The 22,850-nt window shown below is 38.5% G+C and overlaps 2 protein-coding genes and 1 pseudogene across 2 annotated transcripts in view; all 3 read left to right on the forward strand.

Moving 5' to 3' along the window:
* PDE11A (phosphodiesterase 11A) overlaps positions 1–22,850 on the forward strand; it is a 467,408-nt gene that overhangs the window by 292,656 nt on the left and 151,902 nt on the right. The gene's annotated exons all lie outside the window — the stretch shown is intronic.
* NFE2L2 (NFE2 like bZIP transcription factor 2) overlaps positions 1–22,850 on the forward strand; it is a 598,880-nt gene that overhangs the window by 30,097 nt on the left and 545,933 nt on the right. The gene's annotated exons all lie outside the window — the stretch shown is intronic.
* Positions 16,544–18,489, forward strand: LOC126933118 (tigger transposable element-derived protein 1-like; annotated as a pseudogene).

The following is a 22,850-nucleotide window of genomic DNA, read 5'->3' on the forward strand; positions in this document are numbered from 1 at the left end:
TTTTGAGGGTTTGGTCATAAATTCTTTGCCTAGGCCAATGTCCAGAAGAGTTTTCCCTAGGATATTGTCTGAGATTTTTAGAATTTGAGGTCTTATATGTAGGTCTTTAATCAATCTTGAGTTAATTTTTATCTGTGGTGAGAAATATGGGTCCAGTTTCATTCTTCTGCATATGGTTATCCTTGTCTTGTTCCAGTTCTTAGAGGGAATGTTTTCAACTTTTCTCCATTAAGTATGATGTTGGCTGTGAATTTGTTGTATATGGCTTTTGTTATGTTGAGGTATGTTCCTTCTATGTCTGATTTGTTGAGAATTTTTATCATGAACGGATGCTGAATTTTGTTGAATGCTTTTTCTGCATGTATTGAGATGATCTTACGGTTTTTGTTTTTAATTCTGTTTGTGTGATGTATCACACTTGCTGATTTGCATATGTTGAACTATTCTCACATCCCTGAAATAAATCCCACCTGATCATGGTATATTATCTTTTTGATGTGCTATTGGATTTGATTTGCTAGTATTTTGTTGAAGATTTTTGTGTCTGTGTTCATTAGGGATATTGGTCTGTAATTTTCTTGTTTTGTTGTGTACTTGTCTGGCTTTGATATCAGGGTGATACTGGCCTTGTAGAAAGTGTTAGGGAGAATCCCCTCTTCGATTTTTTTGGAATAGTTTCAGGAGGATTGGTATTAGTTCTTTATGTGTTTGGTAGCATTCAGCTGTGACTCCATCTGCTCCTGGTCTCTCTCTCTCTCTCTTTTTTTTTTTTTTTTTGGTGTTGTTGTTGTTGGGAGATTTTTTTTTAATAAGTGATACAATCTCATTGCTCTGAATATAATTTTTTATCTAATCTGAGATTCTGCTTTTAATGAGGGATTTGACTTTGTATCTATTATTTCATCTTATGCTATCTGAGCTTCTACTTTCTTATCCTTTGCTTTTTCTGAAATTTACTATTTGGACTATATTTTGCTTGGTTTCTTTTAGTCCTTACTTGTAGTGAAAATTATTTATTCTCACTTTTTTACAAAATCATTCTTTAATCAATATTTCTCTAGTTAATAAAGACAAAAATGAACCAGTATCTTTTAATTTCTTACTATATAAAAAACAATTGGAGTATATACTTTCCCTGTAGTTTCCTAGTATTTGTTCATGTATTGTAGTTTTTAGTTAACATTTTCATTAGCAAATTTTAAAATTTATACAAGTGCTTTTGCAGTATGAATACAGCTGTATTCATAACATTTCATTAGGCATAATCTTTTTGTTTTGGTAGTCTAATCTTGCATATCAAAATGTCCCAAAATGTATTAGCTTAAAACAACAATTTTGTTATTTCTCAATAGTAAAAAAATGTCTTGATATATTATTACCCCAAAAAGTTCCCTTGTGCTCCATCCCCAGGATATCACTGCTACCCAACACAACCAGTGTTCTGATTTTTTCCACCATAATTTTAACTGTTCTAGAATTTCATGTAAATTCCATTATACAATATGTACTCTTTTAGGTAAGGCTTCTTTCAACCACCATAATGCATTTGAAGTTTGTCCAGGTTGGGTATATAACTTTGATGTTTTTAATTGCTGTGTGACATTTTATTATATGATTATACCACAGTTTATCCATTCTCCTCTTGATCAATACTTTGGCTGTTTCCATTTTGGGGCTATATGAATAAAGCTGCTATGAACATTTTTGTATAGGTATTTTTGTGAACATATGCTATGATTTCTCTTGGGCTAATACCTAGTATTGCTTGGTCAAAAGGTCAGTGTGTGTTTAGTTTTCTAAGAACTTCCAGGTATATATTTTTCCAAAGTGGCTATACCATTGTACATTTCTATCAAGTAACTATGAAAGTTTTAGTTGTTCCACAGCCTCACCAGTATTTAATGCCATCATTGATTTCAATTTTAGTCATTCTGGTAAGTGTCTAATATTCCATTGTGGCTTTAATTTTCATTTCCCTTATGACTAAAAATGTTGTACTCTTTTCTGTGTGCTTATTTACCATTTGGATATCTTCTTTTGTGAGCTGTCCAATTTTTTGGCCCACTTTTAATAGGATTGCTTGTCCTTTTATTGTTGAGTGGAAGGAGTTCTTTATACATCCTGGATACTAGTCCCTGGTCAGATATATGTATTGTTAATATTTTCACCCAATTTGCAGCTTGCTTATTCATTTTTTCATGGTGTCTTTTGATAAGAAGATGTTTTTAGCTTTGATGAAGTCTAATTTATCAATTTTTAAATTTAAAACTTATTGCTATTAGTGATCTAAGAAACCTTTGCCTACCCACAAATCAAGAATATATTGTACTGTTTTCTCCTCTAAAAGCTTTTTGGTTTTTGCTTTTACATTGTGCTCTATGATTCATCTTGATAGCCATTGAGGTTCATTTTTTAAATAAAATATTTATCATTTATTAAAAAGTTCTTCTCTTTCCATGGGATCACTTTGGCACCATTGTTTAAAAAATAAGTGTTGGTCCATTTCTGATCTGTGTTCTTTTCCATGGATTTGTTGATTCTGAGCTCTTGCATTAAAAAAATCTTTATTAACTCTAATGTGAGTTTAAATTCTGCTGTTATAATTTGAGTTCTCTTGAAACTGTTCCACATGTTAACCATCTCCATTGTTGTCTATATAGTCATTCACTGAGTAAATGTTTGAGCTTCTGCTTTGCGGTAGACACCATTCTTGGTACCAAGGACTCAGCAGTCAAAAATCAAGCAGTATTCATATTGTCATGAATCTTATATTCTAGTGAGACAGGCAGTAGATAAGTAAACAAATAAATTAGCAAGATACATTTATTGTACTGTATCATAAAGAAAATGAAGCAGGATGTTTTAATAAAAAGTGACTAAAAATATGGGGCTACTGTGGATACATTCAGGAGAGACCACCCTGAGCAAGTGACAGTTGAACTATGTTAACTCATTCTTCTGTTTGTTTTATAAATTTCATTCAAACCTATTTTGCCTATATGGTTTTCTGATCCAGTTTCAATGATGCTCTTTCTTCTTGTATCTTATGAAAAAACTAAGCGTAAGATTTCTAAAAGGTTGCGTGCATGAAACAATCATCAGATGTATTAAAACATTCTCTCTGGGTTTTTAGGGTGCTTCTTTCCTTCCCTTGGACTGCAGTGTTTGCCAACAGGCAAGACTTTGGGGTTGTCCCTAAGCTCTCTTGTGGTCTTCTTATGTCCTGTTGAATCTCCTTGGTTAGATATACAAAAGGGGAGCAAACTTATATATTAATGTTTAATTATTAGGCTGATTCTCAGCATCTAGCATGTAGACATAGATCTAGTAGACTCCTGATAGGCTGAAATGGAATATTCTTCCCCCAATCAGGTCTCAGTGGTTTCTGGATCCCTTATGTATAGAGATGTGTCTATGGGTCTGGTTCACCATTATGTCCCCAGTACCAGCAGCACAGAGTAGACATGTAAGAAATGTTTGTTGAGTGGATCAAGTATAGCACAATACAAATAAAAATCATAATTAAAATACAAGAATCTCAATCCTCAGCATACATTGCTACTAGGAATTTTGAATAAACTACAGTTAGGTGATTAAAAGGGCAGGCTTTAAAATTAGACTGTTAGAGGCTGGGCATAGTGGCCCACACCTGTAATCCCAGCACTTTGGGAGGTCAAGGTGGGAGAATTGCTTGAAGCCAGGAGTCTGAGACCAGCCTGGGCAACACAGCAAGATCTCATCTCTACAAAAGGAAAACAAAAAATTAGCCAGGCATGGTGGCATGCACCTATAGTCCCATCCACTCAGGAAGCTGAGGTGGCAGGATCCCTTGAGCCCTGGAATTCGAGGCTGCACTATGATAGTGCCACAGCCTGGGCGACAAAGTAAGACCCTGTCTCAAAAAAAAAAATTGTTTTTATTAGACTGTTAAGATTATTCTTAAGTTGTTTTTACCTTTGTTCTGAGACTGTTAGGATTTTAATTTCAGCGGTGCCACTTTTTTACTTGTGCATCTCAGGGCAGGTCAATTTCTCTGTGCTTCATTGTTCTCACTTCCCAACCTTGTGGGATTGTTATGAGGATGAAGTGAATTAAGGCCAGTAAAATCTTTACCACTGTGCTCATATAATGTCGAAAGTAGTAGTTACTTATATTATAACATCCCCCGCCGCCACCATCATACAGTGCTTTATTTGCAATGACTCTCTCCCACAAGATGAAAGCGAATACTTCTTCAAAAACAGCTATCATTCAGTAGAAGGTGAACTGGTTGATTTTCTGGTTAGTACAGATCCTGGGTCTCTGAGTGAGAGCTCAGACAGTAGAGAAAGGAACACTGCCCTCTGGAGACTGCTTTCAGAACAATGCCTTCCCATCTTCTTTCAGACCAAAGGGCACTGCTTTATTTGGGGGGAGGAGATGAAGCATGGTTAAGCCACTAGTTATTTTTCTCAATCCAGCTGCATCTGCCTTATACTTGGTGAAAATTCTCAGATTCTAGTAGTAGGTTATCAGTTTTAGTTATTTATGGTTTCTAGGTTTTCATTTAGGTATTCTGTGGAAAGTGGGAGAACCTACCTGGAGAATCAGCCATGAGGTATCATTTTTTAGAAATAAACTTTATATTTTACCACAGCTTAGATTTACAGAAAAATTGAGAAGATAGTACAGAGAGTTCCCTTATACCTCATACCCAGTTTTCTCTATTAAGATATGGTACATTTTTTACAATTAATGAACCATATTGCTATATTATTATAAACTAAAGTCCATATTTGATTCATATTTCCTTAGTCTTAACCAAATATCCCATTTTTGTACCAGGATCTCATTCAGGATACCCTATTACACTTATTTATCATGTCTCCTTAGGCTCTTCCTGGCTGTGATAGTTTTTCATACTTTTCATTTTTGATGACCTTGACAGTCTTGAGCAAACTGGTCAGGTATTTTGTAGAGTTTCCCTCTATTAGAATTTATTCAATGTTTTCCTCACAATTAAACCAAAATTATGGGTTTGGGTTTGGGTTTGGGGAAGGAAGGCACAGTTTAAGTGCCATTTTAGTCACATCACATCAAGGGGACATACTATCAAAATGACTTACCATGATTGACGTTAACCTTGATCGTCTGGCGGAAGTAGTGCTTGTCAGGTTTCCCCAATGTACAGTTACTCTTTTTTCCTCTTTCTACACTGTAGTCTTTAGAAGGAAGTCACTATGCACAGCTCACACCTAAGGAGTGGGGAGTTATGCTCCACCTCCTTGAGGAGGAATTATCTACATATATTATTTAGAATTCTTTTGCATGGGATATTTATCTCTTATCTCAATATATTTATATACTCAGGATATATATACACCAATATTTGTTTTACACTTAGGGTTATATTCCACTACTACTTCCTTCAGCAGATATCATTTTATACCAGAATCCAGTAAGGTAATTTTTTAACAGCAACAAAAAAGAACTTATGTATATGCACAAATGGTGCTTCTCTGCAAATAGTCAGCAGGGGTGTCTGTGTACTACTTCTAATAATTATATCATCATTTAAATATGTTTGAAACACTTTAATGGAAACCATGAGATTTGTAAGATAAATAATCATTAATGTTACGAATGGATCACCTATTATGTGCCAAGAACTCAATTTTCACCAAAACAGCATAGACTGTGACTATGTAAATTTCATAAGCTGTAGTACAATCTCATGTGATTTCAGTCTAATAGAGGACAGAGACAAATGAAAGTGTGATTACTGTAGAGTGTAATGAGCTCCAGGAAAGAGGTAGATACATTAGGGGAAGCATAGAGGAGGGGCATCTTGTTCAAAGTCAGACGTAACTGCTTTGCAGAGAAGGCAATTTCAGAGTGACAACAGTGGGCTATACAATTTGTAAAGACAACTAGCAGGAATGCTCCAGGGAGAAGGCAAGTCATGGGTAAAAGTAGGGAGAACTGAAGTAGCATGCTATTCAAGCACCTCAGTGCAGCTAGGGAAAAGGGCACAACAGGGGAGAGGCAGGGCCTGAGACTGGAGAGCTACCAGGGGCCAGATCACAAAGCATGCTTGTATTACATGAAGGAATTTGAACTTAATTCTAAAAGTGGTGGAGAATCATTAAAGTTTTCAGCAGGCGAGGAACATGATCAGTTTGACATTTTAGAGAGATCATTCTGGAAGCTGTGAAGAGGAAATTTATCTATTTCGTAATCATATTTTTTAAAGCAAAATGTTGATCATGTTTTTATTTTATTTTCTGTTAAATGATTTTGGTGGTTTTCCAAAATCAAATCTGCTCTCAAATGATTTGCCACCACTGTTATGGTCTAAGGAACGTACTTTGAGATCCTGGATAAGAGTTCCCAAACACAGCAGAACATTTGGAGTAACTTAACATAGTCCCCACAGTGGCCTTAAGAAGTAACTGTTATTTGGATGCATTTGTTCTGGTTTATTTGTTTAAAATTTTTCTTTCATTACCTTACATTCTTCTTGTTTCTTCTGCTTTTACTATGTTTTTCTGGTGCTTTTTGAAATGCTACATTTATTAAATGCTTATGTGTCAGGCATTAATTATGTGTTTCGCGTATGTATTTTATTGAATCTTCACTAAAACAGCATGGGGTACACAGTATTATTCCCATTTGACAAGTGAGCAAATTGAGGCTCAGAAAGGTTTAGAAACTTGCTGAGCGGGGTTTTGTGGCTTGCATTTCACAGCTAGAAGTAGAGCCAGGATTCAAGCTCAGATCTGTTTCAAATGGCCATGTTGTACAAATTGTACTGCAAGGGCTCTTTTGAGGAATGTCCTATCAATTGCAGGAGGGCATTTACCACTGGAGCCCTTGGCTGCCCTGACGGAAGTGGGAAGAGAGCCGAGGTGAAGAGCCTGTTTTCTACACCAGGGGGCATGCTTCTGGTTTATGAGACTGTGATGACAGTAATTAAGGGTAAATAATGAAGATTTGCCCATTGATTTAAAAGCTCAAACTGAATAAAGTACCCTTGGAAATGTATTGTCCTCCTCCTCCTCTTTTACCTCACTGAAAATTACTAACTTGTCAGTAAGGAAACTGTTTCTTTCAACCCTAATGCTTTTGGTTTTACAGTGCAGATCCTAGGAGTAATAGCCAGTGTCTCTGTTGGGTTCCGGCAGCTCACTTTTTTCTGGAGCAGTTGCTGAGTCTAAGTTAGTTGACTCAGGTCACTTACCCCACAGTGTGCGAAAGAGAACAGCTTTCTGTAGTGGAACAGCCATGCCTGCACCTGCTGGCTTCCCTTGTAAAACACTGGCTTATGAAAGCTGTGTTTATAGTCAGCAAAGTAAGAAACTGACATTCACTTTAGGCGCAACGCTCAGTATCTTGATAGTGCTGTCATAAGGGGACAGTACCAGGATGCTGTTTTCAAAAGGTGGCAAATCACACCCCAAATCCAACCAGAAGGAACAAAGCCTACAAACCGTTTAGAAGACATTGGAGTTACTCACCTCCTGTTCCACCTAGCTCCCACTCCACACTGTGCTGAGTTTGAACAGCTGTGAGCCCTATATTCTGCATATTTCAGACTTGGTCAACCCCACACACAGCCCCTACAGAGGCGCATCCAGAGGAGCCCAAATCTCAGGGAGAAGCCCATGCAGGTCCTGGCAATGGGCTTGGGGCATTTGGGGTACCTGGGGGGATTTGAGATACGTGGAATTTAGTTTGGCTGATCCCAGGTACCTGGAATAGAATCTGAATGACATGTTTCTAGAAATCCATGGACTTTTCTTTCCAGGGGATGGAAGAGACAGAGTGGAGCCCTTCAAAGCTTGGGGCCCAGGCCAACTCTCACAAGTCAGTTGTCTGTGTGTCACAAAGACGCTAACCAGGCTGCTGCTCTGAGTGTCTCCATCCCAGCACCTGCCTTCATTATGGCCTTAAAGTCACAGTCAGATCTTTCCAAGAAGACTTACTGTAGCTAAAATCTTAAAGCAATTATTTTTATATATATGTGTGAGGTTTTTTTAATAAAATAATAGTAAGCTTTTTAATTATCTACAATCCCCAGGGACAACTTGGGAGCCTTTTATTTCACGGGGCCTCCCTAACCACCTGAAAGTATTTGATGATGCAGAGTCTTAGGGAGGTGGGATCCACATTTCTCAACACATAAAAATGATAAACAGAGGGTGGTGGATAGCCCAATTTCCCTGATTTGATCATTACACATTCTTTGCATGTAACAAACACAGGTACCCCATAAATATGTAAATTATCATATATCAATAAAGGGTAAAACAAAACCAGCTTGGGGTTATCTTCAATTCCCTGCCCAGTGGAAAAAGGAGAGGCCTGACTTCAGGCACCCAAGAAGGCATTTCAGAAGGCATTTGGCCAGCACCTAAAAACAAAGAGCATAAAAGCCCCCACCACCTTCTCCATGCCCTAAATGTGTACATCACATATACTGATAAACTCTGTGGTAGTTAAGCTGAAGTGGGTAATCAACACTTTCTAGCCAAAACACCTGCTCTTGGAATGGAAGCAAACAGGAGCCAATCAGAACATTGGCACAGGTGTTGGGCCCAGAGCAGAGACTGGAGAAACATTTACCTGTTGTAGCCCCTTCCCATTCCTGTCATCAGACGTCACCAGGTGATGAATGTAAGGAAGTTTTCAAACCCTCTGTTTTTATATATCTATTTCCAAAAGCGTGTCCCACCCTAAAACACTCCTCCCATTGTCCAGAAACTCCAAATTTGGCCCCATCAGACCCATCTTCAAACCTCACATTCAACTCCCTGTAAGTGATTAAATTCATCCTGTAAAATGAAATAAGAATAAAGGTTAAAATGCCATTTTAAAAACCAGACACCGGCCAGGCTCAGTGGCTCATGCCTGTAATCCCAGCACTTTGGGAGGCCAAGGCAGGCGGATCACGAGGTCAGGAGTTCAAGACCAGCCTGACCAACATAGTGAAACCCCATGTCTACTAAAAACACAAAAAATCAGCTGGGCGTGGTGGTGGGCACCTGTAATCCCAGCTACTCGGGAGACGGAGGCGGGAGAATCACTTGAACCCAGGAGGTGGAGGTTGCAGTGAGCTGAGATTGCGACACTGCACTCCAGCCTGGGCAACAGTGCGAGACTCTGTCTCAAAAACAAACAAACAAACAAAAAACAAAAACCAGACACCAATTAACAAACAGCAGACATTTGTTTGTGAGGTGTGTGTGGGCGGGGGTGTGTGTGGGGATAGGGGTGGGAATCATACCCAGATTGCCAAGGAATTAGATTCACCCAAAGAAAAAGATCTGGCTCATGTGGGTCTGTGAGGCTGACAGCAGCCCCTGAGCTTGACAGAGATGAGGGGAAAGCTGCTTTTACCTCTTTGAAAAGGAGGAAAATGGCTCCTTAATTTAGCAAGTATACGGGGCCCAATTCGATGAGCCTGCCTCTGGGAAATTTGTTTTTATCCCCAGCAAGTGCCTACGCTTACTTGTTTTAACAAAAGGCCAAATTACTATGGTTTCCAACTTCTGTGATCTAATCCCCGGTCCCTCTGTGACCTCCTGTTATTCTCGCTTTCCTCACTCTGTCCCACTGGCCTCTTTGCTTTTCCTTAAACAAACTAGGCACATTCGCGCTGTAGCACCTTTGCACTTGCACCCTACACCCTCTCATCCTGATATCCACATGGCTTACTTTCTCTGCAACTTCAGGTTTTATTCGTACTATTCAGTGCTCCCTCTGCCCAGACAGTCTTATTTAAATCTGCCGTGCCCCCTTTCCTGCCCCCAACATGCTAATCTCCCTTCCCTGCCTTGTTTTTCTCCATAGCACTCATCATCACTTGACACACTACCTTTTACTTATTTCACTCCACTCTCTCCACTCTAGAACATAAGCTCCATACTGGCAGAGATTTTTGTCTCTTTTTTTGACTGGTGTATCCCTAGCACCTGCAATAGTTCCTGAAACATAGCTGATACTCAATAAATATTTGTTGACTGAGAAATCTTTAAAGGCATTGCGTTTCCCAATACTGGTGCCCATCCCTGCCTCAGATTCATAATGAAATTCACTGTCTGCAGCTTCAGATGGCCGTGAACCAAAGTGGTCCAGTCCCTCCCCATCCTTCTACTGACTAGACGCCGGAGCAAGTCAGCATGCCTGATCCCTGTACTGCCGCAGTGTGAGTGATGGAGCCCCAGGTACTCATAAGCAGAGGGAAGCAGCCTTCCTTGTTTTGGGGTCCAGTTTGCTTGTATGTGGCCTCACATGCCCTTTCCTCCCCCTTTTTGATGGTCTCTGGTGTATGGATCCCTCCTTCAGGGACCGGGACCTGGGACCAAGTGCTTCTGTGTCTTTGGTCCTTTCCTCCCCGAGTGGAGCTCTCTTTTTTTGCAGATCCCTGTGCATTGTCTCCACAGATCGGGGTCTCCCGTCTGCCATCCTCATCCAGCCACTCTTATCCCTCCCACATCCACTCTTGCCCACCTCTAATCCACCCTCTATACAACCAGGGCCATGTTCTACATGTAATGTGAATCCATTTACATGTTCAAGAACAGGCAAAACTACACAAGGGAATGAATGCCACAAAAGTCAGAGTGGTGGTCACTTCTGGGGTGGGGTATCATTGAGGAGGGGCACATTAGGGCCTTCCAAGGTGATAATGACTGGAAAACTAACGAGACAATGTCAGCCTCTTGCCTAAAACCCTGGATGGCTTCCCATGGACCCTAATAAAGTCTTTATCTGCCTGAAAGGCCCTGCATGACTGGGCCTGTGCCCAGCTCTCCTGTCTCCTCTGCCCACTCACACGCCCTGACACCACACAGAGGTGACTGCTCCCTCTGCCCAGAGCTCTTCCCCTACCCGTTGGCTAGCTGGTTCTTTATCATTTTTCAGGTCTCAGCTTAAATATCATGTCCTCAAAGAGGTCATCCCTAACCAACTTCCCTGCCACTCGCCGCCATTCTTCCCACCTCCTCCCATGGTTTCTTTCAGCATTTTGCTGCTTGTCTTTGTAGCAATTGTTTCAACTTGTATGTTTGGCTGTTTAGTGAGTGCACAGTTCTGGGCACAAATTAAGTCTTGAATGGTTATGTCTTGATTGAATGAATGGTTCATTCATCAGTACACCCTAGACTGCATTGATGTGATTCCCTGGTTTACTTGAATCTAATCTGATCTCCATGGCCACCAACCTTGGCCCAGACAGATTGGAAATTGCCCTTTTCATTTTTATTTCATCCATGGTGACCAGTCACTCCTGTAGCCCTAGTCAGTTTGACAGTGGCCCAAACTAGGCCTGTCTCTCCTTCCTCCTTTTACTTCAGAAGGAACTCCCAGCGGAGCCGCGCTGTTTCAAACATGAAATGCTCCATGGTGTTCCTGCATAACCAATGCAAATAAGCAATGTATCTCTCTCTCAAATCATAATGGTAACCCTTTGATTATGCAAAAACCATAGGAGGAGAGGAATGGAAAATCAGTATATATAAATATTTAATAACATGCTACTCAGAAGTATGATCTTAAGTGAAATCAGACTACTAAAAGTTCTAGTTATGTAAATTATAGATTTGAACACAATTTGGCACATATTATAGCTGTTTCAGGAACAGCAATAACCAATCCAAGTTGTTCAATCATCCCCAAAGAATGCTATGTTCTTCTTTGTTCTTATTAACAAGAAAAGCAAGTAAGCAAGTAGTTCATTAGAAAGCATTTGTGAAACATTAATACATTTAATAACCTACGTGATTAAGAAAAACAGCCTCACTTTAAAACAGAATGAGAGGAGTAATGCAATTGTGGGAATGGAACACTTATTTTGAAACAGTTATAAATTATAGTCCAATATGCATATGTATAGAGCCATATTTAATCTCACTAAGAATTAATCATTAAAACCTTTTTAATTTAAGTGTTAATACCTGAGATCCTTTATAGGAGAACACTAAAAGCTTAGAAAAATCAGAAGACTCATTATCACATGCAACATTTTCAAAAGAAATCGGCTATTTCTTTCACCTTAAGGACTTTGAAATGATTGAAATTAATAACTAAGTATTTCCCAAAAGTTATATAACAAAAATAAGCCAATCATTTTTCTTAACTTATAATAATTTTCTTCTATAGGTAACAAAATATACTCAAAGCAATAGAATTTAATGATCATATACTCTATGTACTATGTATGTTAAATATAAACAATATTTAATAAACATATACTATAATCTCACTTATTTGGAGATCATATCTATCAAACACAACCCTGAAACACAAAAGAGAATCAGGAAGTAAGCAAAAGTCAAATAGACCACAACTTTATATACTAGAGTTCATACATTGGACTCATTTGCTCTGATTTTAAACACTATTCTAACATAACTTGCTATTTGATTGCCCAACCCATTGTGGTAACCATCAGTGCTCATCACCAGTTTTTTCTAGTTCTCTTCCGTCTGGGCCCATGATCATATTACACTGCCTCATTTCCTTGAAATCAAGTGGAGTGCTGTAACTTGCTTTGGCCAGTGAAATATTATTGAAAAGTGCATATATTTTTTAACTTTTACTGATGAGGAAACTGAGACATAGGTTATATAATTAGGCCAAGGTTACAGGTCTAGTGAAGCCAGGATTGTGAGCTCAGCAGTCTGACACAAAGCACCTGTGCTCAAAGACCAAACTATACTGGCGCCCCAGTGTTGGCATACTAAGCACTGACAAATTAAAAAAACAACGTTTTACTAAATGAAAGGAAATGGCCTGTCTTAAGAATTGCTGCAGGTAATCCATACAGCAGTTAATCCGTATAAACAAATTAAGTCCTACCACTGACCCCTGCAAATAGGGAGACAACAAGCTGAGACTACAAGCCTAGGGCAATTCACAGCATGAATTCTGATTTCTGTGCTCAAAACTGTGTAGTAGAGTTGACTTACATGATTATAATTTTCAGCTGGATCTTAATCAGATTGCTTTCATAAGCCAAAGATGTCACAGGGCAAACCTCAAAATTGGAACTCAGCTTGGGAGGTCACATGGGTTCTTGGCTTGTGCAGGAAAGAATTCAAGAGCCAGCTGACAGAGTAAAGTGAAAGCAACTTTATTAACTAAAGGAATAAAAGGGTGGCTACCCCGTAGGCAGATAGCAGCATGGGCTACTTGGCTGACTATACTTATGGTTATTTTTTGATTATATGCTAAACAAGGAGTAGATTATTCATGAGTTTTCTGGGAAAGCAGCTGAGAGTTCCCAGAATTGAGGGTGCCTCTCCCGTTTAGATCATATAGGGTAGCTTTGGGACAATGCCATGGCATTTGTAACTGTAATTATAATTGTAAACTGTCATGATGTTGGTGGAGTTTCCATTAGTATGCTAATATATTATAATTAGTGTATAATGAGCAGTGAGAATGACCAGAGGTGTTTTCATAGCCATCTTGGTTTGGGCAGGTTTTGGCAGACTTCTTTACCACATTCTGTTTAATCAGCAGTCTTTGGTCTGTATCTTGTGAAACAAGTCCTGCTGAATTCCTTTTTCATCTCTCCTCAGAGACTATACACTCTTCCTTAATCCTAAAATGTTGTAGAGGGACCAGAGTTTCATCTTCTGTAACTGCTTCATCCTGAACAGGGGCTGTCATCTCCATCTGCTCTGGAGGCATGGAAATCTCTCACTACCTTATCTAATGATTTGTAGGGACTCAGTCCTTCCTGCAGTGGCACAGGCTGGAATCCTTGAGTCAGTTATCATTTTTGTCTGGAACTTTGGTAGCCTGGAAGATATAAACTTTACCCATCTGAATACCTGTTGAATATAACAAATAATTTTTTTAATGAAATAGCACCTAGTGATAATTAATTAAATGCTTAACCCCAGTATAACAATGCTTATAGGAAGAGATCAATGCCATTTGAAACCTAAGTGAAAGGCTGGAAAACCAGTCCCCTATTGTCTGAAATACAAAGCCAAACAGATTTTCAATAAGAGGCATTTTTGTGGAAATAGAAGAAAAACAAAGGTAATTTTGGGCAAAATCTATCCAGATGTTAGACTCAAAGCATCTTTAGTTACAGAAGAGGAAGGCAGTGGCAATCTGACTACTCGTTTTTCTTTCCTGTATTGCAAGGAATAAGCTTTAGCTTGCAGGGCCTCAGGAAAAAAGGTAGTAGTAATTTTAATGCGCTTAATAGAAAAAATAAAAGAAAAATGTGAAAATGTTAGTTTGGGTACTTGTTGCTCAGAAAGAATTTAGAAATCAGTCCAAATTACAGGGGAAAAAAACACCTCAAAGCCCTGGACAAGACTAGAATCTAACCACTGAGCTAATAAATGACTTAAGATACATATGAGAACTTCTGAAGTATAACAAGGTGAATGAAATGTTATCTAACCATAGGCCCCAGCATTCCTCGCTAAGACTAAGGAAGGAATTCTATGGGAAAATCCTTGACAAACCCTCTTGATATTGTACAGATTATGAGGGAATGAATATTGACTGCCTCTAGTAATCAGAGGATGTGGGAAATTATTCTGTATGAGAAATGGAGAGAATTGTGTTATTATACATTTGAATATATGGAGAGGGGAAAGAGAAAAAGAGAAAGTTACATTGGAAGGAAGCCAGAAATATGAATAAAGGCTGAGACTGTACAAGACTAATGGTCAGTGAAATGCCCCATTGGTGGCAGGGGCAAAATCTGTTTTGAGAATGGTGGAGCTGATACTTCATGAGAGGGTGTTTGTTTGTTTGTTTGTTTTGGTGCAACTTCATAATTTGTCTTTTCAGAAAAGAAGTGGGGAGGGGAGAGATAGAGAAAGAAGGAAGGGAAGGTTGGAGGAGGGAAAGAAAGAAAAGAAATGGAGAGAAAGAGAAGAAAAAAGAGAGAAAGAAAGAGAGAGAGAAAAGGAAGTAGGGAAGAAAGGAAGAGGGAAGGAAGGAAGTAAGAAAGAAAGAACCTTCACACTATACTGAATTTATGAATGCATGATAGCAGTGGATATTTTTTGGTGTGGAAATTGAGGAGGGAGCTGATTTTCACATTTAGTATGATGATTATATAACAGATACAGCACAAGAATACATAAGAACTCAAAGACCAAGGTGAGAATATAAACCTGCCAAGAAGTTGTAGATATTTTGAAAAAGACTTTGAATTTCCATAGTATTTCATGAGTTTAGGGGTTCAGGTCAATCTTATCTAGATTTTGGAAGACAAGGAAGTTTCAGTTGACACCTGATTACAGAAATCTATGGATGGCATAGGGTGGCAAGTCCCAGTTGAATGTTGATAATGTTTTGTTTATTTATTGCTTTTTAACGACTTTTTGACAACTTAATGGTTTAAACAGAAACCCCACATGGAGTCAAAGGGAAGGGACGTAGACCCCACCTCTCATAGAAATAGTGTCAAAGAATGTGTGGTCATCTTAATTCACCAGATAATAATTTGGATGTAGTTGCAAAGTACCTGTTAAATTTCAAGATTTATATAATACAAGATATGCTATCCTTTGGCAAGGGCACAGGTACCAATATTTAGAGGGAAAGATAGTTTGGGAAGCTGCCAAATGAATATCAGTGTTGTCATTATGTACTAGCTAATGAATAGTATTTAGCCTTATGAATGCATCTTAATGACTTGCATTTAAAAATTAGATTGAGATTTAAAGTGTGGTTAATAGAATTAACATTTTAATCTGGGTAATGACACAGAATGATTACATTAAACCTTTGATTTGGGTGAAAAAATGATGAATGAATTTCTCATCCAAAGTTAAGGACCCACTCAAACCACTGGAGAGTCAACTCCATACCTTTGAATAAAACAAAATGCAAAAATGGCATGTCCCTTTGGTGAAGAAGTTTAATTAAAAGAGAATTCAGCCGGCATGGTGGCTCACACTTGTAATCCCAGCACTCTGGGAGGTCAAGGCAGGCGGATCACCTGAGGTCAGAAGTTCAAGACCAGCCTGGCCAACATAGTGAAACCCCTTCTCTACTAAAAGTACAAAAATCAGCTGGGTGTGGTGGCACACACCTGTAGTCCCAGCTACTTGGAGGCTGAGTCAGGAGAATCTTTTGAACCCAGGAGATGGAGGTTGTAGTGAGCTGAGATCAAGCCACTGCACTCCAGCCTGGGGAACAGAGCAACACCCCGTCTCAAAAAAAAAAAAAAAAATAGAGAATTCAGCCAAGGTGGACAAGGTCTCAAATTGACCGCAAACTCTATTGGCACCATTTTTGCAACAGTGTGTGTTTACTTTGTGTTTTTGTATCACATTTTGGTAATTCTTACAATATTTTATACTTATTATTATATCTGTTACAATGACATATCTGTTACAATGATCTGTGATCTGTGATTTTTAATGTTACTATTGTAATCCTTTGGGGCACTATGAACTGTGCCCATATAAGGCGACAAACTTAATTGATAAATGTTTTGTGTTCTGACTGCTCTGCTGACCAGCTCTTCCCCATCTCTCTCCCTTTCCTTGGGCCTCTCTATTTTCTAAGACAAAACAATATGGAAATTAGGCCAAGTAATAACCCTACAGTGACCTCTAAGTGTTGCAGTGAAAGGAGGAGTTGCACATCTATCACTTTTAATCATAAGCCAGACATGATGAAGCTTAGTGAGAAAGGCATGTCAAAAGGTGAGACAGGCTGAAAGCTGGGCCTCTTATGCCAAACAACCAAGTTGTAAATGCAAAGGAAAAGTTTTTGAAGGAAATTAAAAATGCTGTTCCGGTGAACATATGAATAGTAAGAAAGTGAAACAGCCTTTTTGCTGATATGGAGAAAGTTTTAGTGGTCTGAAGAAAAGATCAAATGAGCCACAACATTCTCTTAAGACAAAGCCTAATCCGGATCAAGGCCCTAATTCTCTTCAAATCTATGAAGACTGAGAGAGGCAAGGAAATTGCAGAAGAAAAGTTTGAAGCTAGCAGAAGTTCATGAACTTTAAGGGAAGAAGCCATCTCCAAAACATAAAAGCGTGAGATGAAGCAGCAAGTGCTGATGTAGAAGCTGTAGCAAGTTACCCAGAACATCTAGCTAAGATCGTTGATAAAGGTTGTTACACTAGACAACAGATCTTCAATGCAGACAAAACAGCTTTCTACTGGAAGAAGATGCCATCTAGGAATTTCATAACTAGAGAGAAGTCAGTGTCTTCAAAGCCTCAAAGCACAGGCTGACTCTCTTGTTAGGGGCTATGATAAGTAGCTGGTGATTTTAAATTGAAGCCAGTGCTTATTTACCATTTTGAAAATCCTCGGGCCCTTAAGAATTATACTAAAGCAAGCCGGAAGTGGTGGTGTACACCTGTAGTCCCAGCTACTTGGGAGGCTGAGGTGGGAGGATCACTTGAGGTCAGGAGTTCGAGACCAGGTTGGGTGACAGAGTGAGACTCCCTCTCTAAAAAATAAAAAATAAAAGAATTATGCTAAATCTACTCTGCCTGTACTCTATAAATGGAACGGCAAAGTCTTGACGACAGCACATCAGTAAACAGCATGGTTTGCTAAATGTGTTAAGCCTCCCATTGAGACCTACTACTCAGAGAAAAAGATTCCTTTCAAAATATTACAGCTAATTGACAATGCACCTAGTCACCCAAACACTCTGGTGGAGCTGTACAAGGATATTAATGTTGTTTTCATGCCTGCTAATACAACATTCATTCTGCAACCCTTAGATCAAGAGTAAGTTCTACTTTCAAGTCTTATTATCTAAGAAATACGTTTTGTAAGGCTGTAGCTGCCATAGATAGTGATTCCAACAATGGATCTGGGTAAAATAAGTTGAAAACTTTCTAGAAAGGATTCACCATTCTAAATGCCATTAAGAACATTTATGATTCACTGGAGGAGGTCAAAATATCAACATTAACAGGAGTTTGGAAGAAGTTGATTCTAACCCTCATGTCTGAATTTGAAGGGTTTAAGACTTCATGGAGGAAGTAACTGAAGATGTGGTGGAAATAGCAAGAGAACTAGAATTAGAAAGTGGAACCTGAATATGTGACTTAATTGTTGCAGTCTCATGATAAAACTTGAACAGATGAGGAGTTGCTTCTCATAGATGAGCAAAGAAAGTGGTTTCTTAAGATGGAATATACACTTGGTGAAGATGCTGTGAACATTATTGAAATGAAAACAAAAGATTTAGAATATTACATAAATTTAGTTGACAGAACAGTGGCAGGAATTGAGAGGACTGACTCCAATTCTGAAAGAAGTTCCACTGTGGGTAAAATGCTATCAAGCAGCATTGTATGCTACAGATAAATATTTCATGAAATGAAGAGTTAATTGATGTGCAAACCTCATTGTCTTATTTTATGAAATTGCCATAGCTTCAGCAACCACCACAGTGATCAATCAGCAGCCCTCAACATTCAGGCAAGACCCTCCACCAGCAAAAATATTACAACTTGCTGAAGGCTCAGATGATCGTGAGCATTTCTAGCAATAATGTATTTTTAAATTAAGGTATGTGCATTTTTTTAGATATGCTATTACACACTTAATAGGCTACAGCATAGTGTAACCATAACATTTTTATGCACTGGGAAACCAAAAAACATGTGTGACTCACTTTAATGCTAGATTCACTTTATTGAGGTGATCTGGAACCAAACTCAGTATCTCTGAGGTATGCCTGTATTTTATTATTACTCCATGTTTGGCAGGTATCTTTTATTCTACTTTAAATTCAGAAACTATCAGTCTTTCTTAGATGTTTTGAAAATATTTTTATGATAGATTCTGAAGGTCATGATAACGTGATAACAGATCACACAGCAGACACAGTTATCTGAAGTGCCTTTTGAACATTTCATTCTATTATACAGCAGGCAGTGTCTTAAATATTTGACAATAAAAACCGATGATTTCTCAGTTTCAATGCATCTATTCCATTGCCATGTCTTTGAATACTGTCATCACCTTGTTAAGAAATCCTGGAGTATGGTTCTTCACATAGTTAGATGACACTTCTGTCTGGTCATTCCAAGTAAATTGGCTTTTCATTTCTTGTGGTTTATCATCTTTCTTAGGTTAAGAACTACTTTTGAGAGCAAAGCTTCTTTATTTCTTTGGAGCTCATCAATATATATTGATGAGCTCCAAAGAAATTATTTGGGATTTTGCTTCATATCAGCTTAGCTTAAGTCAGCCATCCAGCCTTCACCAAGCGCCACTTTGCCAGCAGAGCAATAAACGTATTCATGCAGCCCTTTTGTGCCCGAGACACTCAGTCTGAATCCTCAGTGGGATCTTCGTTTCTCCTCGCTCTTAAGTGCTTCTTTACATTTGTGTTCCTCTCTGCTGGTATAATGGTCCGTATCTCAGGAGCAAATGACTGCCCAAATCCACAACAAATTAACATTCAAGACAATTGGTGCAAGAGATCTGTCCTCGAACTACTCAGGGGCAGTTCTGGGGGTTGCAAGACAAGCATTTGGTTCTGGTCCTGAATTGCATGTAGAGAATGGCAAGGCTTGATCCAGTGGTCCTACCTCATAGCTCTGCCCATTGTTTTTCTTTTGAAATTTAGTTAATTGTCTTTTCCTGCTGTGTAAACACAACACAAAAATGTGACTTCTTTCCTCTCTCTTTCATGGGTCTGATAATTGCCTTATCTGCTTTTTTGTTGTTGTTTTGCTGGAAGCAAGTTCAATCCAAAAGTTAACTAAAGTTGGTATGGTTTTGCAAATAGTGATTTATTTTAGAAACTATAAAAATTTCTTAAGTCAGAGCTCACCAACAAAACTGAGTCAAAAATATTTCTCAATTACTACCAAAACAAAAGATAAATCCATCTATCACAGAAATTTTCTTGTGAAAGTTTAATGCTCATCAAGTGATCTGTGGATTAACTGTTTACTTTTGTACATATGCTTTACACAAATTTTATTTATCTGTCAAAAAAATTAACCGATGTGTACATTATAGTAATACTCTCATAACCTAACAAAGTTTCTCATAAAGAATGATGGTATATATAAAAAACCATGTCTTACAAATGCCTCTTTCTTCAAAACTATTATAATGCATTCGATTAAAGCTTTTTTACTTGATCAAAGGTATTATTATTCAAAAATGTATGATGAACCTAGATACTTGCTATGAAATATATAGTTTGGAATTGTGGAGGAAACTAACTTATCCAGAAAAGTGGTACAATAGTAGTTTTAAATAATATAATTCTGTAATTTGTTAAGATTTATTCTCAACTATAGAAATTTGCCTGATTTTTAGCCATTATCTGTGCCATATAGTATTATTTATGTATATAAAACAGTAACGATTCTTTTTTGAAGATTGACTATGCTAAAAGTAATTAGGAATTACTTTTTTTATATTTCCTTCAATGGCCTCCATAGATTTGTGACAGGTCTTAGGTTAATGTGGTTATGTGACTGTATAAACTTGCTCAGGCTGCCATAACGTAACAAAATACCACAGACTGGGTGACTTAAACAACAAATATTTATTTTCTTACAGTTCTGGAGACTAGAAGTTCACAATCAGGTTGTGTATCAGTTCCCTCTTACTCTGCTAATAAAGGCATACCCAAGACTGGGTAATTGATAAAGGAAAGAGGTTTAAGTGACTCACAGTTCAGCATGACTGGGGAGGCCTCAGGAAACTTACAATCAGCAGAAGGGGAAGCAAACATGTCCTTCACATGGTACAGGAAGGAGAAGTGCTGAGCAAAAGGGGGAAAAGTCACTTATAAAACCATCAGATTTCATGAGGACTCACTCACTATCATGAGAACAGCATGAGGGTAACTGCCCCCCATGCTTCAATTACCTCCCACCAGGTTCCTACCATGAGATGTGGAGATTATGGGAACTACAATTCAAAATGAGATTTGGTTGGGGACACAGCCAAACCATATCAGGGTGCCAACATGGTCAGGTTCTGATGGGGGCTATCTTTCTGGCTTGCAGATGGCCACCTTCTCTCTGTGTCCTCACATGGCCTTCTATTTCTGTTCTTTATATTCCGTACTCCTCTTCTTATAAGGACCCCAGTCATATTGGATTAGGACACACCCCCATGACCTCATTTTACCTTAAGTACCTCTTCAAAGGCCCTGTCTCCAAATACAGTCATATTCTGATGTTCTAGGAATTAGAAATTCAGTAAATAAATTGGGGAGGTTTGAAAATATTTCAGACTTGAGGCATTTGGTAAGCTTGCCAGATAAAATATTGTGGAAGAAATGTCATTGGGAGATGTTGTGAGATGAGGGTGAAAGGAGAAACATAGTATTTTGGGACGTAGCTTAGCGTTTTCCGGATTTGGTTCTAACCTTCTTAATTTGGAGCACGTAGAAGGAGGGTTGCCAGATAAAATACAAGACACTGAAGTACATTTGAATTTCAGATAAACCATAAAACAATTTTAAGTGTACATATGACACAAATAGCGAAAATATTTATTGCTGATCTGAAATTCAAGTTTAACTGTGGGTGTCCTCTATTTTTATTTTCTAAAACTGGTGATCCTATCTACACTGCTTACTTTATGCTCATACATAAGGCATATCATGATTTCATTGAAAAAAATACACTAATTCAGGCCACTAATAATACAAACAGTGAGACATATGAGAAATGGAGACAGTCTTTTAAGATCATTTTATTTTTTCTTCCTTGATTCATTAAATATTTACTAAGTACCAACTAAGTATCAACCATACTCCCAGGGATAGGATATACCTTCATGACCAAAACTAGACTAATTTTTGCCTTCAAAATGCTTACAGTCTAGTGGGGGAGGCAGGTGATGAATAAGATAACAGGTAACTCCAATTGTGAGAGTGGCATGAAGGAAACAGCCTGTTAACTCAGAGAATAATGGAGTTAACAGGGGCAGGGTTGATTTCTCATGGTGGTCAGGGAGTAATTCATTGAAGGCGTGACATTTAACTTAATTTCAGAAGATGATACCAATGAGGTGATGAGGACAGGGAAGCTCTGAGGTAGAAAAGCACTTGGTATGTAAATGAACAAAAATGAGGTGAGTGTGGCTGAGTGTGTAGAAGATGGAGCGCATGAAGCATGAAGTTTAGTTTGAGAACATGCCAACAGCCAGATGGTGCAGGATCTGTCCAGTCACCATCCAGGCTTTGGACCTAACCTCATGAACCTGAGATCTGTGACCAATGTGTGGATACCATTAAAGGAAATACAGCAAAAGTGCAGTGGGAAGCCACTGGTGACTGATTTGATTTCTACTTTTTAAGATCACACTGGCTGATGTGTACCAAGGAGATTGGATTAGTATCCAATTGATACTAATTGATTGGATGGAGTGGTACTTACAGAGCTGAGGAAGACTGAGAGAGAAATGGGTTTGTGTGGTATATTAATTTCCTGTGGCTGCTGTAACTAATTACCACGATCTTAGTGGATTAAAACAACACATACTTATTATCTTACAATCCTGCAGGTCAGATGTCTGAAATGGGTCTTACTGGGCAAAATTCAAGATATATGTAAGGCTACATTCTTCTGGAGGCCTTAGGGGACAATCCATTTCCTTGCCTTTTCCATGGAAAACCTACCCACGTTCCATGGCTTGTGGCCCCTTCCATTTCAAAGTTAGCAATGGTTAGTCAAGTCTTTCTTACATTGCATCACTGATTCTCCTGCCTCCTTCTTTCACTTATAAGGACCCCTGTGATTACATGAAGCAAAGCCAGATAATCTGAGATAATCCATCTCAAGGTGACCAGATTAGCAACCTTAATTGCATCTGCAACCTCAATTCCTCCTTGTGACATATCATATTCACAGTTTCCAGTGATCAGGA

The sequence above is a fragment of the Macaca thibetana genome, chromosome 12 (assembly GCF_024542745.1).
Source record: "Macaca thibetana thibetana isolate TM-01 chromosome 12, ASM2454274v1, whole genome shotgun sequence".
NCBI lineage: Eukaryota > Metazoa > Chordata > Mammalia > Primates > Cercopithecidae > Macaca > Macaca thibetana.